The following is a 14,216-nucleotide window of genomic DNA, read 5'->3' on the forward strand; positions in this document are numbered from 1 at the left end:
CATTGGTCAGAGATGTCCAAATAAATATGCTTCAGAAGAATTGTAACCTTTAATAAAAAGGTACAAGTACTTTCTTAAGGATATATGTCTTCAGCACTAATATAATATATATAAATAAAAACAAATCAAGCACCACAGATGGTCTTTAATGACACAATTTACATTACAAAGCAGAATTGGATGTTTACGGACCTGGCAAAGGATTGAAAAAGATTGCTTTACCTTCAAACTGCCACTAAAAAAAGCCTCCATTTCCATAGATGTGTCCCAATGCACTACCTTTTCTGTAATGAGCGCTAGAAGATCTAATCAGAGACAGGTGCCTACTGAAACACAAATCCACATCCAGTGGCTCCTTCAGACAGCAAAACTCACCTCAGTAATTTCCCTTTTTGCAGAGAGCAAGCCAACTTTAAGTCCCTCTTGAACTTTTAAACTAGGGTTTAAATGAGACTTGGGAGAGGTATAGTTGTTAATGTTGACCACCTGCCTGAATGCTTCACTTAGGTATGAAGTAGATCATACAGCACACATGTCAACAAGCCTTGTGATCAGTGGTGTCAAAGGCTGACAATACATCTATTAATAGCCAGCACAGGCACCTCCATATTCAGCACTCATTGCTAGGAGTCAATTATCCACGATCTATCCAAGGGCCTTTTTGAAGTCCTTCTTGTGTTACTTGAAAATGAAATTACACCAGGTCAGGTCAGTTGAAATGGTTGGATTTCTTGTTGGATGAAGTCCACATCTCTCCTTTTTTTTTTTTTTTTTTTTGGCTGTATGTCAATGCTAGCTGCAAACTTTTAGTAAAGCTGCAGTGTTGCATTTAATTAATTATTTACTGATTAAAAATAAGCTTTTTAATCCAAGCTAGCATTCACAGAGCTCAGACCTTCTTGGGATCAGTCAGTTTTATCTAGCTTTGGCACCAGTGACTCTACCCAGAATTTCTCTAAGCTCAAGTTTTTAAGGGCAACTGCTCCTTGAGTGCCCTATTACAACCCCGGTTTTCAGACTGCTGAGGTCTGCCATAAACCTCAGTGAGATGGGAAGTTCAGAACCCTAACATCTGAGCTCCAGAACAGGGCGCACCAAGTGAGCTGCCTCAGAAGTGCTTTCACCCGGCTGTCATCCAGCTTTCTTCTAATCTTTTCCATTTCAGCATCCTCCTTCTGATATAAACTCCACATCATTCCTCTGCTTTTCTCTTCTTACCCATTTAGATTACAAAACTGGCTTTTCCTTTCAGCTACCTATAAGTTGATCTGACATCACTGTCAGAAATTCATACTCCACATGGAAAATCATCACAATTATAAGCTTTAATATTTCTTTGATGAAGAAAACAATCCTGAGAGATGAACTGCTTTGTTAGGACATGTACCTGGAAATATCTTTAAATAATCATTCCATCAGGAGCGACGAAAAGATTTCAATTAAATAAAGAAACTATGCAGCTGAGTGGTGATATTCTATCAATGAACACAGAGGTATGTGCCCAATCCATACAGGTTGAAGAAAACATGATGTCAGAAAAGGGTAGGATAGCCAGCTGAAGCAAATCTGGTGCAATTTTACTCTGTCACTGATCTAGGTGATCTAAGGTGACCACTGCTCAATGTCCCCTCCTGTAGGCATGGCTAACAGACCCAATGCTTTTCTGTTCAAGGGATGAAGAAATCTCTTGGGGACACATACTAAGAGGTAGGGTAAAGATAGAGATGTCACAATAAAGGTCCAGAAAGAGAAATGCTCAGAAACCTCAGAGCCTCTCCATGACACCAAACGATGTCTTGCTCTGTCTCATGGTCAAGGCCATTTTGCTGTGATTAGCTGAGAAGCAGTTAAATCAACACCTTTGAAATTAAGTAATAAATTTTGGGTTGATCATCTCTTTTGTGTTCCTTCCAGATAGGAAGGATCAAGAATATCAATGATAACATTTGGAGATATTTTACGTCCTGTTCCTTTGTACCCCAAGAAAGTTTAAGACCGAGTCTTAGATGGGTGGATGTTGGTTCAGTTAAGAATACATTTATATTGAAAAACAAAGCACAACCTACATTTACAGTAAGAAAAGTTACTCCACAAAACTGTGAGAAAGTAAAACAACAAGACCTCATTGGGGAGCTCATTTTAGAGAAAGCACAGCAGGATGTGTAGCCACAGTAAAATAATATTCAAAAAATCTGACCTAGATAGCAGTATTTCTTAGTGACTAGAATTCATTAAAAACAACAGATTAAAAATGTACCACACAGGATTCTTTGAAGCCTGAGTGTCACACTCATATTAAATAACCGAACTTATGTAAAAATGAAAGCAACTTTTATTTTTTCCCTTAACAGAAAAATAACAACAAAGAAAACTATGAGTTCTGCTATTAAGAAGAAGTTAATAGTAAGTTAGAATATGAAAAAGAACTCTGACTTTGTAGGATTTTATATAAGCGAACACTATCCTTGGCTATGAGTGAAGGTGACAAGCTCACAGACCTAAGTGCTGTGGGATACCAAACAGAAAAGCAGAACTCAATATAAGTCTCAAAGTTTCCATACTATAAACCTAAAGCATTTCCACATAATTTTAGTGAAAAAATATAATTATTAAGTTATGCTGTCTCATGGTAGCAGTGTATCAGAACGTGTTAGGAAACATCCCTAACATCCTTTCCTACTTCCCTGCTTCTCCTTGAGTGCTACACTAAAAATCCTTAGAAAAGGAATCTTGGGTGTGTCCCCTCACAGGGAATAAAGGAAAATCAAATCCATTAGTCCCTGAGAAAGCTTCTGTGCTGAATAAAGCCCCAGGTTACTGCTCCATTTCAGGAAGGTACTTCAATGCTTCTGGACTCAAAGTTAAGCATGTGCTTAACCACTATACTAATGCCAAAATGCCTTTCCACATCAAGCCTATATTAACCTTACAAGTAGAGATGGTTTACTTTAAATGCTTTACTTTTGTATAAGCATGAATAAGGATGAGATTCATGGACTTACAGGTTATTTTTTCCTGTAAAAATAACATGATGCATCACAAAATACCTTGTAGACTAAATTCAAAACTTTAGATCCCTGCAGAAGGTCCTCTGGAAATCTGAAAGATACTCTCCCAAACCAACAAAAACAATAATCAAATCTCTAGCTCACAATTTGCTAAAAAAGGGGAAGAATTACAGAACAGAAACATGTCTTCATGCTTGCCACATTTGACAAGTTTGACAGTTTCTTAAAAATCACTTCAGAAGCACCTTTGAATTGTACAACTCCTTTACAGCTATTGACTGCATGGTTAGTCATTTGTCATATAAGAGTATTTACTTTTGCCCTGAATCAGTTACAGGAGTGAAACTACGATATTATCTCTTAGAAAACACTAAAACAATGTAGGTAAATGAGTGTGCTCCATATTTGTTGTTATTTATTTACTACTTGTATTTAGTATAAGCTTTCTAATTAACCATCAAGATCTTCTAAACAAACTCATTCTCATTAAAGGAGCTCAATAAGAAGATGACTACAGTTACCAGCTAATAGAGGGCTCTTTCATTCCCTGAAGATAGTACAGCACTGGTCAACCACGCTGCAGGAAAGGAATGGTTCACTGCAACTTCTCCAGTTGGGACTGTAAGCGCTCTGTGAAGCAATTCCTACTGGATTTAACAGCGGTGACTAAAAAGGTTGCTGGCCCTCCCATCCTATTCCCATACCACTGCCACAGTTAAATCTGATGAGTTAGTGACTCCAAGTTCCCCGCTACCTCAGCTCACGGCTGCCTCAATACCAAATAAAACCTGAAGGTGAATCACACTGCCCTCAAGCTGGGAGCTGCAGTGGCTGGGGAGCAGGCACACTACTTTTTGCTATTTATACTTCAAGGATAAGAAATTCCAACAGAGGCAGGCAAAGTAGATGACAGTAACTTCTTAAGCTGCCTCAGCCGGAATCAATGGAGCTCTTCAATCGCAGTCCACAGAGCAAAACCCAGCCTAGTTCCCCATCTGCTCCACGGAAGTCATCTACAATAGGATTTGCTAAAGTATATTGGGATTTGCTTTCTTTTGTTGGCCAAATCTGACAAATCTCTTGAGTTAAACTTTTTATAACTCAATTTCAACAAGCAGATGAAACTTTTTGGACAGACGGTTTTACTCAGTAAAGCAGCAACGTGGATGGCTATGGATCTTGGGCAAATTTGCAGAACTATCAGAATGAGATCTGACTGAAAGAACTTTGTGTGTATTTTGTAACTGTACTCTTGCATTTTAGAGCTACTGTTTTGAGGCCTCACAGACTGTCATCTTGCAGGGCCAGTAATCTAGAGAAAAACTTGGTATTTTGGAATGAGTGCTCTTCCACTTGGGATTTATGCAGATTGTCCCAAAAGTCCTAAAACAACTGGCCCCTGTTCAAGTGTCTCTAGTGACAGCTACTCCCCGGCAGTAATCGGCAAAATTTCCCTAGCATTTCCGTTCTTACTATCCAGAACAACTCATTATTTCACTGTGCTCAGACTTTAAGCCTGAATGTTAGGTAAAATTGCTACAAGGTACTCCTGTTGCTTCAAAAATCTCTGGCAGCAGCCTTTTGCTGGATGCTGATTTACTGTGTTTGGTATCTGGCATTTCTGCATAGCTTCCATCATCTGGAAGTTCAAAACATGGTTAACAGGCTGGATGGCTAACACAGGCTATGCTGCTTTCCTAATGTCAGAGTGCACGCTGCCTTCATCCCTCTGCCCAAGAGTGGAAAGGTAACGTTGCTCCCAGTTTTTACCTGACTTCTTTCTACTCCAGAAGCTCTGAAAAAAACCTGTTCCAAATCATTTTCCTGTTTTACTGTTCATTCAGAATCATGATGCTTTTTTCCTGGATGGATGTTTCTCCCATTTCCACTATACAGTACAGAAAAAAATATTCCTCCCTACCCGATGCTCTAAATAACTGATTTGGGCTCTACATTAACCTTTGCAGCTAAAACTGTCTAAACTATTTAATGCTTAATAAAGAAGTTTCTTCTTTCATGCATGAATCTGAGGTTTCTGCTTTTAGACTCTCGAGCTCCAGAAAAGAGCACACACAGCTTGCTGTTTCTTTATAATTATTTACTTCATTTCAACTGAGGCACTTTTGTGAGGAACACTTCAGTATGAGTTAGGATCTTCAAAGCTAATTTCCAGGTGAAACAAAAACACTAGAAGATGGACAACTGCAATATGCTATGACACTCCAAGTAAATGGAGTTATATTAGGTAAGGATAGTGCCACTTCAGCTCTGGAACAGGAGCTTGTTCTTTGGGAATGTGTATCTGATCTCTAATACACCAGGAGCAAATCAGGAGCAACGTCAGGACATTGGATGGAATGGATTTACATCAGTGACAGAGGAGAAGATGACTGGTTTTATAGAACACACTTGAAAAATTGAAGCAGCCTCTAGGTCTCCTCTCCCCAACCCTGAGCCCACACAGACCCCCAGGATGTAATTCAGGAGGAAAACAAACAAACCAAAACTATGACTCTCACCCGCATCTTTTGTTTTTCCAAAGATTTTGTTCTGGTCCTAACACGTAATTTATTTTCAGATAAAGGTCAGCAAACACATAGCGAAACATCATCTGTATTTCCTTGAATTCTCCTTTGTTTTTTTCCATAGGAAAGTCTGTCCTTAAAAGACTGCCCAAAATCTGTACTTAGGCTGTGACTAAGTATTGCTTTGGATCATGCAACCCGAAATTGAGTAAAGCAGTTAAATTTATATTTTGGTTTTTACTGCTCAGCTAAATACTCACCTATACTTATGGGTCTCACTCAAATCAGATGGATTTAAACACAAACTTACTTTTACACAAGAGAGACAGACTTAAGCATTATGTTCAACAGCTCTTTGGAGATGGGACTTAAGCAAGTCAAGGCAAGTAGCACTTTAAATCAATAAGTACTGCTCTCTGCTTCTGTGATAGCACAATAATTAAGATGTGGCTGCAGAAGTGGCAAAACATACTCTGTACCCCACAAAAAATATAAGTTAATGTAATTGAAGTACTTTACACATATTGTTGGTTGTACCATGCTCCTGACCCTGTCTTTTGGGATTATTTTGTCTGATTTACTTCACCATGAACAGATGAGTCCCAATTTCCACATGAAGAATTGCTCCCGTAATTGGGAGAGAACAGATTTTCAAGTTCAGATAAGGTAAAATTAATGTGCCAAAATGCAGGTAACTCACCTGAGGATGAGCCCCCTCAGACTACTGTCATAAATCATCATTACTTCAGTCCCTACTCCAGACACTGGAAGAGGCTGTCGTTTAAGCCATTGTCTGAAACACAATTTTGGTGACTGTAAAATCTCGTCTGATCCACAAGTATAAATCCAAATTAGCCACAGTGACTGACAGCTGCATTGTTCTCAAAATCCTTTATACTGAAAAAGTTGATGTATTTAGAATTTACCATCAGAAATAATATCTTCAATTAAAATCTCATTGCAGATGGAGACTAGTAACTGACTTTCAAATTATTTTAGAAAAGTTCTTTTGCATTTACTAAAGCAATGAGTTTTAATACCCACATGTCAGACTTGAAAGCCCAGAAGTAGCTCTTTAGCAAGGTAGAGTAGCAAGTAGAGATCAAGTAATAGACACATTTATTACCTAATTCTGTGATGATCATCACATGACGATCTCCACGTGCATGTATATACAAACATAGATTTTTAACTTTATAGTGTGTATACTTTATGAGGACATTAAAGATACATACATTAATTATTCATAACAATATTAAAATTGAACCAGGGTATGCACCAAATTAATGGAGTTTCCAATTATACAAATCTTAGTACTTCTTCCAAAAAAAGTAGCAAAAAGGACTTACCATTTCCTTTTAATCTTATGTTTTAAATTAAAAATATACTGAGAGATACCTTAATCAAAACACAAAAAAGCACCAGTTTAACTGGTAAAATATAAAATATTTTATTTTATAAAAATACTGGTCTCTGCTTTGCTTGTGGTAGTGCTCCTCAGACGTATTACTGCAATTCTCTTGCAGTTTGGTTAAATGTCAATGCTCCAATTACTTTAATAGTCAAACTGTGTGCTATTTTCACCACAGAGTCATTCAGGCTTGTCATGTTTGACAAATCCAGTAATTGAGATGAACTCTTGGAGAATACTGACATGTAACCAGTCATTTCCTACTGCAGAACATTGACCTCTGCAGCACAAATCACAGAGGATTTATTCAGCAGCTTAAAAAAACAAACAGGCTTGTTAAGTTTAAGATCATAATTTCATATGTCTCCAATAATTTCCTTGTTTATTCACTTTCTGTTCCACTGGGGTGGGAATTAAAACATTAGGAGCACTTTCAATAAGCAGAAAAAAGGACTACATTAAATATTCTGAAAAACTATTGTGAATTAAAAATGGCCTAGTAGATTATTAGAGGCTGAGTGCGCTGTCAAATGGCTTCAAATCCCCCCTCAGTGCTCCCTGCCTCCAAGCAGCTGCACCCCACTCCAGCTTCAGTTCATTAACAGAATAAAGTATTATACTAATTACATAAAGTATTTATCAACAGTGATCATTTCAGTCATTCCAGTACATTAACCCTTGCTGGGGCCTTTTAATTTTTACTGTACCTCCCCCATGAGGTGCTGCAGCTGGTGTGTAACAATGCACTGAAACCTCAGGACTCTCCTGATTCACCTTGGATTCACTGAACCAAGCACAAGGAGTGCAAAACCTACTAAGTGTGCACTTGCTGGGCTGGCAGGTCCTTGGGTGATGCCTCTGAGACAACCACCAGTGTTTGACAGGTCTGAACAGACACAAGCACGTCACATTTGTATTGTAAAAACAAGTATTTTGCAATGACAGCTTGTTGCAAAGGTAAAATGCAACAAGGGTCTGGGATGAGGATGCAAACTAGTTCAAATGCAATCCCGAAGCTTCCCTGCGATCTACGTCAACTGGGGACCCGATGCTATTTTTGTTATGAACGACACTACAGACCTTAGTACCAGAATTCAGCCTTTCCTTGGACGAAGCACTACTATTTCATATCATGAAATTAACTCCCGCTCAAAGCAATATAACCCCAAAAAAGAAGGAACTGTGATCAGAAGCAAATGATGGATAGAAATACAAGAAGAAATAATTGACACAGACAGTACCGGCTTCCAAGAAATGACCTTTGCAGTTGCCAAAATTAAACATCCCTTTGAATGCTTCTGACTGCCTTCATCAGAGACAGGGGCTGGTCTAGGACACACATTAGCAAACCAGGCTTATAAGAAACCTTGCTTCATGTCCCCTCTCCCAAAGACTTTTCGCTTGATCTTTGTCAAGCGGATTCATTTATCTATTTTACAAGCTGATAGATTGTTCTTCCCTGGAGTCTTTGAAAGAAACTTATTAAATATCACAGGTCATTTAGCTTCTGAGGGGATAAAGACCTCTTACATACCAAAGACAGCATGTCCATATATTTTTTAATGCATTCTAATTCAAAAGCAAGTGTATGGCAACCACCAAGATGAAACGACATCAGAAAACATCTTAGAACTGAGAAGGCAGATCTAAGAGCAAAACAAAATATCCTTAGTAGGAAAAGAAAAGCTAGAAATTACTTGTGCAAAATTCTATTTTCAGGAAAAAGAAAGTGTTCAAAATCCTAATAAAAGGGGAAAGTGAACAACTAAGCAGTTCTACTCTGATCAAATTACTATACATTTATTTCTATACTGTTTCTTTCCAGTATAATTTTTTCCATTAGGTGTGTATTGCCCACCTGAGAGACAGAAACAGGAACCTACTACAAGGCTACTTGGAACATCTGATAGTGTACAAAGCCTTGGAGCTAGGGAGCAACAACAGTGCTCCCCCTCAATGCTGAGGTGATGTAACCCACATCAAAGGAACACACTTAACTGTCCCTTCAGCTGGGTACTGCAGATTCCAGCCTTTTCCACGGGAATGCACAAGATCTTCTCAGAAGATGGTGGTGAATTACTCACACATCATGCACTCGAACAGAAATCAGCCTGTGGTACAGGGCACAGCTGACTGAAGCAATTCAGTGCATTTGCCTTGAGGAATCTGACTCAGAGAACAATGGGAGGACTGGCTCTCACTACCAGTCCTTTCCAGTGTCGCAATCCTCCCTATCTCCACTGGTCACGCACACTGTGTCCATCTTTACTCAGGAGTGCATTTGCCGATATCATGAATTAACTTTCTGTCTCTTCGTGTGACACAAATCCAGTTGAGCCTTGCAACAAGGAACAATCAGCACTGAGGTCACAGGGAAGACCAGGTGCTCTCCCAAGGTACTGCAAGCTGGATAGCAGCGTTCCCTGAAGGCACCACAGTCTCTTGCACCATCTGCACGTGACTGCAGCTGCCAAAGGGGTTGTCCTAAGCATCAAAGCACTACAGAGTCCTGATCCACAGAGCACCGTAGGCACCACCACAGTGCAGAGAGGACAACTCCTTGAGTTAGTTACGAGCACTTACGGATAATGTGCATTAGGAGGCAGGAGGGTTGCTACGTCTCCAACGCAGTGCCACAAAGCCCGAAGAACAGCACATGTGCAACACAGTGGTCAGTGCCCTGCCCTCCACTCCACCACACAAAAGCTCCACCCACCTTACCAACCGAGGGAAAACAGGCCATGGCCCATCTGCCAATGTGTGCTGGGCATTTATGTACTTTTAGATTTATTTACTTCCTTCTTCCCCATCCACCTGCCAGTACATGACCATATTACATCACTACTCCAGACAATCTCATACCCCATGCTTCTGAGCTGATGAAGCTTTTTCTTGCAGATATATCAGCCTAGCTACTCACACTCCATGGCTTCACCACCTTCAGCAACAGTGGGGCCCTGGCAGACATGATGTGCCTTTCTCTCAATGTGGAGAAAAGCAACATGCCAACTGAGCACACCAAAAATTGGAAGTCTGCATTAGGCTGCAGGCAGAGCTTGAGATGTTGGTTATTGTATATGAAGTTATGAACACGCATCAGACAACTGCTCAGTCCAGCTTTGGGAAATGGGGGAAAAGGTATTCTCCTTTCACAAGATGCAGTAAACCCAAGTATCATTCCCCTTCCTTCTCCAGTAACTTCGGGCCTGGTCCGATGCATTCAGGTGAATGTCCCTCTTCCTGTACCTTTTTGCTATAGCTACAGAGTAAATTCTCACTGCTGTACAAAAAAGCCAGGATTGCAACTCCCACACTTTTCATGACGACAACAAACTGTAGACCACAACAGGGAGCAAATTTTTCAAACAAATTGGAACATGATGACCATCAGGATATGATTAAGGAAAGATGATCCTTCCGACAGAGGTGCTGTACTGGATGCCCTTTTGAGATGCCTTGTAGCACTCTTTCCTATGACACTGCTTGCAAAGCCCTATTTATTGGACAGCATTTGTGGCAGAGCTTGCATTCCTAGGTATTACACTCAGTATTACTGGCCTGTTAATTTGTTATTTACATAAGGTTATCTATCTCATCTGGTCACTAACACACAATTCAGATTATTTTCCATGACTATTTAAAATTTTATTCACAGGTAAACAGGAGCAAAATGCAACACTTATTAGCTGGTGGTTAATAAATGAGGAAGAGTCTGACACATACTTTCCAACATTTCACTTACGTTGCCATACAAAGCAACCTACTGCACAGGAGATGGTTGCTAATGATTATATAAAAAACATGCTGTAGAAATCTCCAGACTTACATGATTTTTTTTTTTTTCCCTGCATAAACATCTGCTGCTTCATGAAGTTTGTCTTTTCTTTTAATAATCAGTATTTCTCAAGGAACATTTTAAGGCCTCAGAGATGGTCAAAGCCAGTTTTTGCTGACTAATTCAAAATCATCCATATCTCTTCTGAGAGTGTGAAAACAGATTATAACCTATTTGGGGTTTTTTTTGAGGCTACATCCTTCTATGGAATCAAAATCCCAGTGAGTCAGATGTTTGAACACCTAGTCTGAAAAAAAGACTTTGCTCTTGCAAAAAGAGGCAACAGTGAGGGCGAAAAGAAAGCATTATCTAGGATTTAAAATTGGGAAGGCTGGTGACTCAGAGGAGCAAAAATGCATAGGAATGAATAAGGAGGGTTGTGGCTTATGCCTTCCAAAGCCGCTACTTTGCAGGGTGGACTGCATGACAGGTAGGTAGGTTTGCTGAATTTCAGAAGACTCCAAGATGGAAGGAGAAGAAAATATTACTTGCAATATATGTTTAGGGATATATTTTCAACGCTGTAACTCTTTGGGGACAAATACAGGACAGACATCTTGCTGTTTGGTAGAAGAAAAAAGACTCTATTAGGAGTTTTTGCCCAAAGCTGTAACAATTTAAGGAAGTATCAACAGCCTTACATCAATAATTAGATCAACAAGGGGCAATGAAATGCAAGTTTATTTACAGACAAGAAAACAAATGCGTGTTGTGTGCTATTGATCATATTCAAATGTTTAACTACACTGTATTTAAAGTGTGATTTTTTTTCCCCAGTTACAAAGTAACACACCTTTTCTTAAAAAAAAGTGGATTTTTCAGAATATTTTAGGTTAATTCACAGGGGGGGTTTCTTTTTGTTGTTTTTTGTTTTGTTTTTTTTTAAATTCACAGATAGTTGACTCTATGCTGCCTTATAAAAAAAAATTAAAAATACCCTAACATATTCTAACTGAAATGGTTACATCTATAAAGCATATAATAAATTGGTGTTAATAATACCTAATAAAGGACTTGTTAACACATCTGGAATCAAAAGCCAAAGGGCCCAATGTTCCCCAAACAATAATATATTCCTTTAAAATCACAGTAACCATTTCAGTCTCAGAAATAATTCACTTTGATTATGTTCTGAATACATTTGCTCATGTTAATATAAGTGATTTTAATATTCCTTTTACATTTACATTGCCAACAACTGTACTAAGTTCTTTACAGAACAGATGAAATCCTTGCCTTGGCAGGCTGGTGGTCTTCAGAGAGAAGAGTCAAGAGTGGAAAGAGAGCAGGAACACTGCACACACATTACTGAGCACATCTGTGTGTAACGCTATTACAGAGTGTGTTTTCCTGATGTGCCACTCACAGCCTCACATGGAGGAAGGTCTGTTCACACCAGGCTGCAGCCCATAAGTTACAGGTAAAAGGGAAGATCCTTTAGGAATCTTTTAGGATCCTTTGGTCCTAACAGAATACAAAGGGCACCATGGGTGATTCCTCCCATGAGCATGGCAAACTGAGATGAAACCCATACCCATAACGCTGCTCTCACAAACTTAGGGATGGAGAGGATAATAAAAGAACATAAAGCAGTCAGGGCTTGGTGATACTAAATGAGATCTTTTAATCATATTTTCTTTATGTGGCTCTGGTAGCTATGATGCTTTTGGCAAAATCTTGTTTGAGTTGCTAGAGCATAATATCAAAGCCCAGACTGAGATTTTTTTCATTTATTCTGAGAATTTATACCATTTGGGCCATTCTAAGACAATACATCCTATGGCATTTTTTATTTTTTAGCCATAAAAATTGTGGTTATTATAAAGAATTTTTAACATATAAACATGTATAGATAATTGTAATATGCAATCTATTTTTTATAAGTACACTTGCACATAATTTATATAGTATGTAATATATTTAATGTACATTTATACAGTATGCTATACTATGCCCTTTTTCCTTAGTACATTGCAAAACTCTTGGTACTGGCTAAACAAAAAGAAACAATAGAAGATGTTACTCATTTATTATGCATCTTGGTCTTCCTATGTAACTACTTTTTTTCCCCTTTTACATCAATTTAATTAAAGTGAGAGTACCACACAATTCTAAAAGTGGAAAACCTGAACAATGAACTGTACAAATAGGTTTACTGTACCATGACAATCTAACATCTAACCTCAATATCATAAAAGCATTTTAAAGATTTGATCTGCATATTTATCTGTTCCCCTTTCAATCTGGAAAAGAGGAGTGGCTGTTGAAAATACACTGTTAATTGTTCTCAAACATCTGTTGAATAACTCTTCAGAAAATATGAAATCAAAAGGGTACCTTTAATAGACAGTTTCTTTTTTATATCTCCCTCATATACACATTCATAAGTGTATATTACATACACCAACCCCTAAAAACTAATAGGAAAATTCAAATTACTTTGAGTAGAAACTAAATTTTATTCCTAAAGGCACAAACTTGCAGATACTGCCTACACTGAAAATGAAGCTAACATAAAAGTTTCCAAATGTGAAGGAAAAAAAAGAAACAATTCCTCACACAATAAAAATAAATAATAAGGTGCAAAAACATATGCACGCACACACAGACAGAGGAAGCCTGTCTATAGTAAGAAATTATTTAGACTAATGTTTCTGGTTGGTTTTCATCCCACCAGAACCCTATCAACAAAATTATAACCATGTATTACAGACTGCCTACTTACTGTTAACACACATAGTCCTGCCAAGGCCAGTTCTACAGCAAACATTATCAGTGTGCAAACCACAAATGAACAAAATTACCATCTGCACACTGAAGAACAGAATTGCAAACATAATTATATCTCTTACATGTAGTAAGTACACAGTTGTTTAAAATTTGGACTTACAGCCTGTTTTTCAAATAATGGCTTCAGTCTGCTTCCAAGTCACCAAGCTAATGGCTGTAATAAGTAGCTATACCTCTTAATCAGAGAATGTCACAATAAGCATAGTGCATCTATCTATCTATCTAAGCTTTTTTGGCCATGTTATTATGGTTTATGAGCAGTTTTACCACCCATATGTTATGCTGTCATGTTCTTCTAAAAGCTGGTTATTAGGATTAAATGGAGAAAGTGAAATATGAATGTCTGTATAAATTGCAGAGATGAATGCTGCTAAAAGCAAGGTGTCCTAGGTCAGAGGAAAACATGTCATATGTTGCAGGGCATGCCACTTATTTCAGCAGGAAACCCACACAATTTACTTGGACTCTGTCAGGCTTTCTGACTCATTGCCACAGTTTAGCTTCATATGGAAAACAACAGCTGATCCTCATTTGTTTCTACCCTAACATGTATCATGGCCCAAAACACTAGAATCAATCCTTCTTCTCACTAATTTTAATGCCAGATGCTGCAATGACTGTGTTATTCATCACATTAAGACCACTAT

General features: G+C 38.4%; 1 protein-coding gene across 22 annotated transcripts in view; it reads right to left on the reverse strand.

Annotated features, from left to right (window-relative positions):
* The window catches only part of LOC137476785 (poly(rC)-binding protein 3-like), a 498,078-nt gene that overhangs the window by 91,778 nt on the left and 392,084 nt on the right, over positions 1 to 14,216 (reverse strand). For 4 of the 22 annotated variants that reach the window (XM_068195176.1, XM_068195144.1, XM_068195164.1 and 1 more), the window contains one exon: positions 6,234 to 6,326. The exons of the other annotated variants lie outside the window; for them this stretch is intronic. The gene's annotated coding sequence lies outside the window, so the exon portion shown is untranslated. The remainder of the gene's footprint in view (positions 1 to 6,233; positions 6,327 to 14,216) is intronic. 22 annotated transcript variants of the gene reach the window in all.

This window comes from Anomalospiza imberbis, chromosome 1 (genome assembly GCF_031753505.1).
Source record: "Anomalospiza imberbis isolate Cuckoo-Finch-1a 21T00152 chromosome 1, ASM3175350v1, whole genome shotgun sequence".
Classification (NCBI taxonomy): domain Eukaryota; kingdom Metazoa; phylum Chordata; class Aves; order Passeriformes; family Viduidae; genus Anomalospiza; species Anomalospiza imberbis.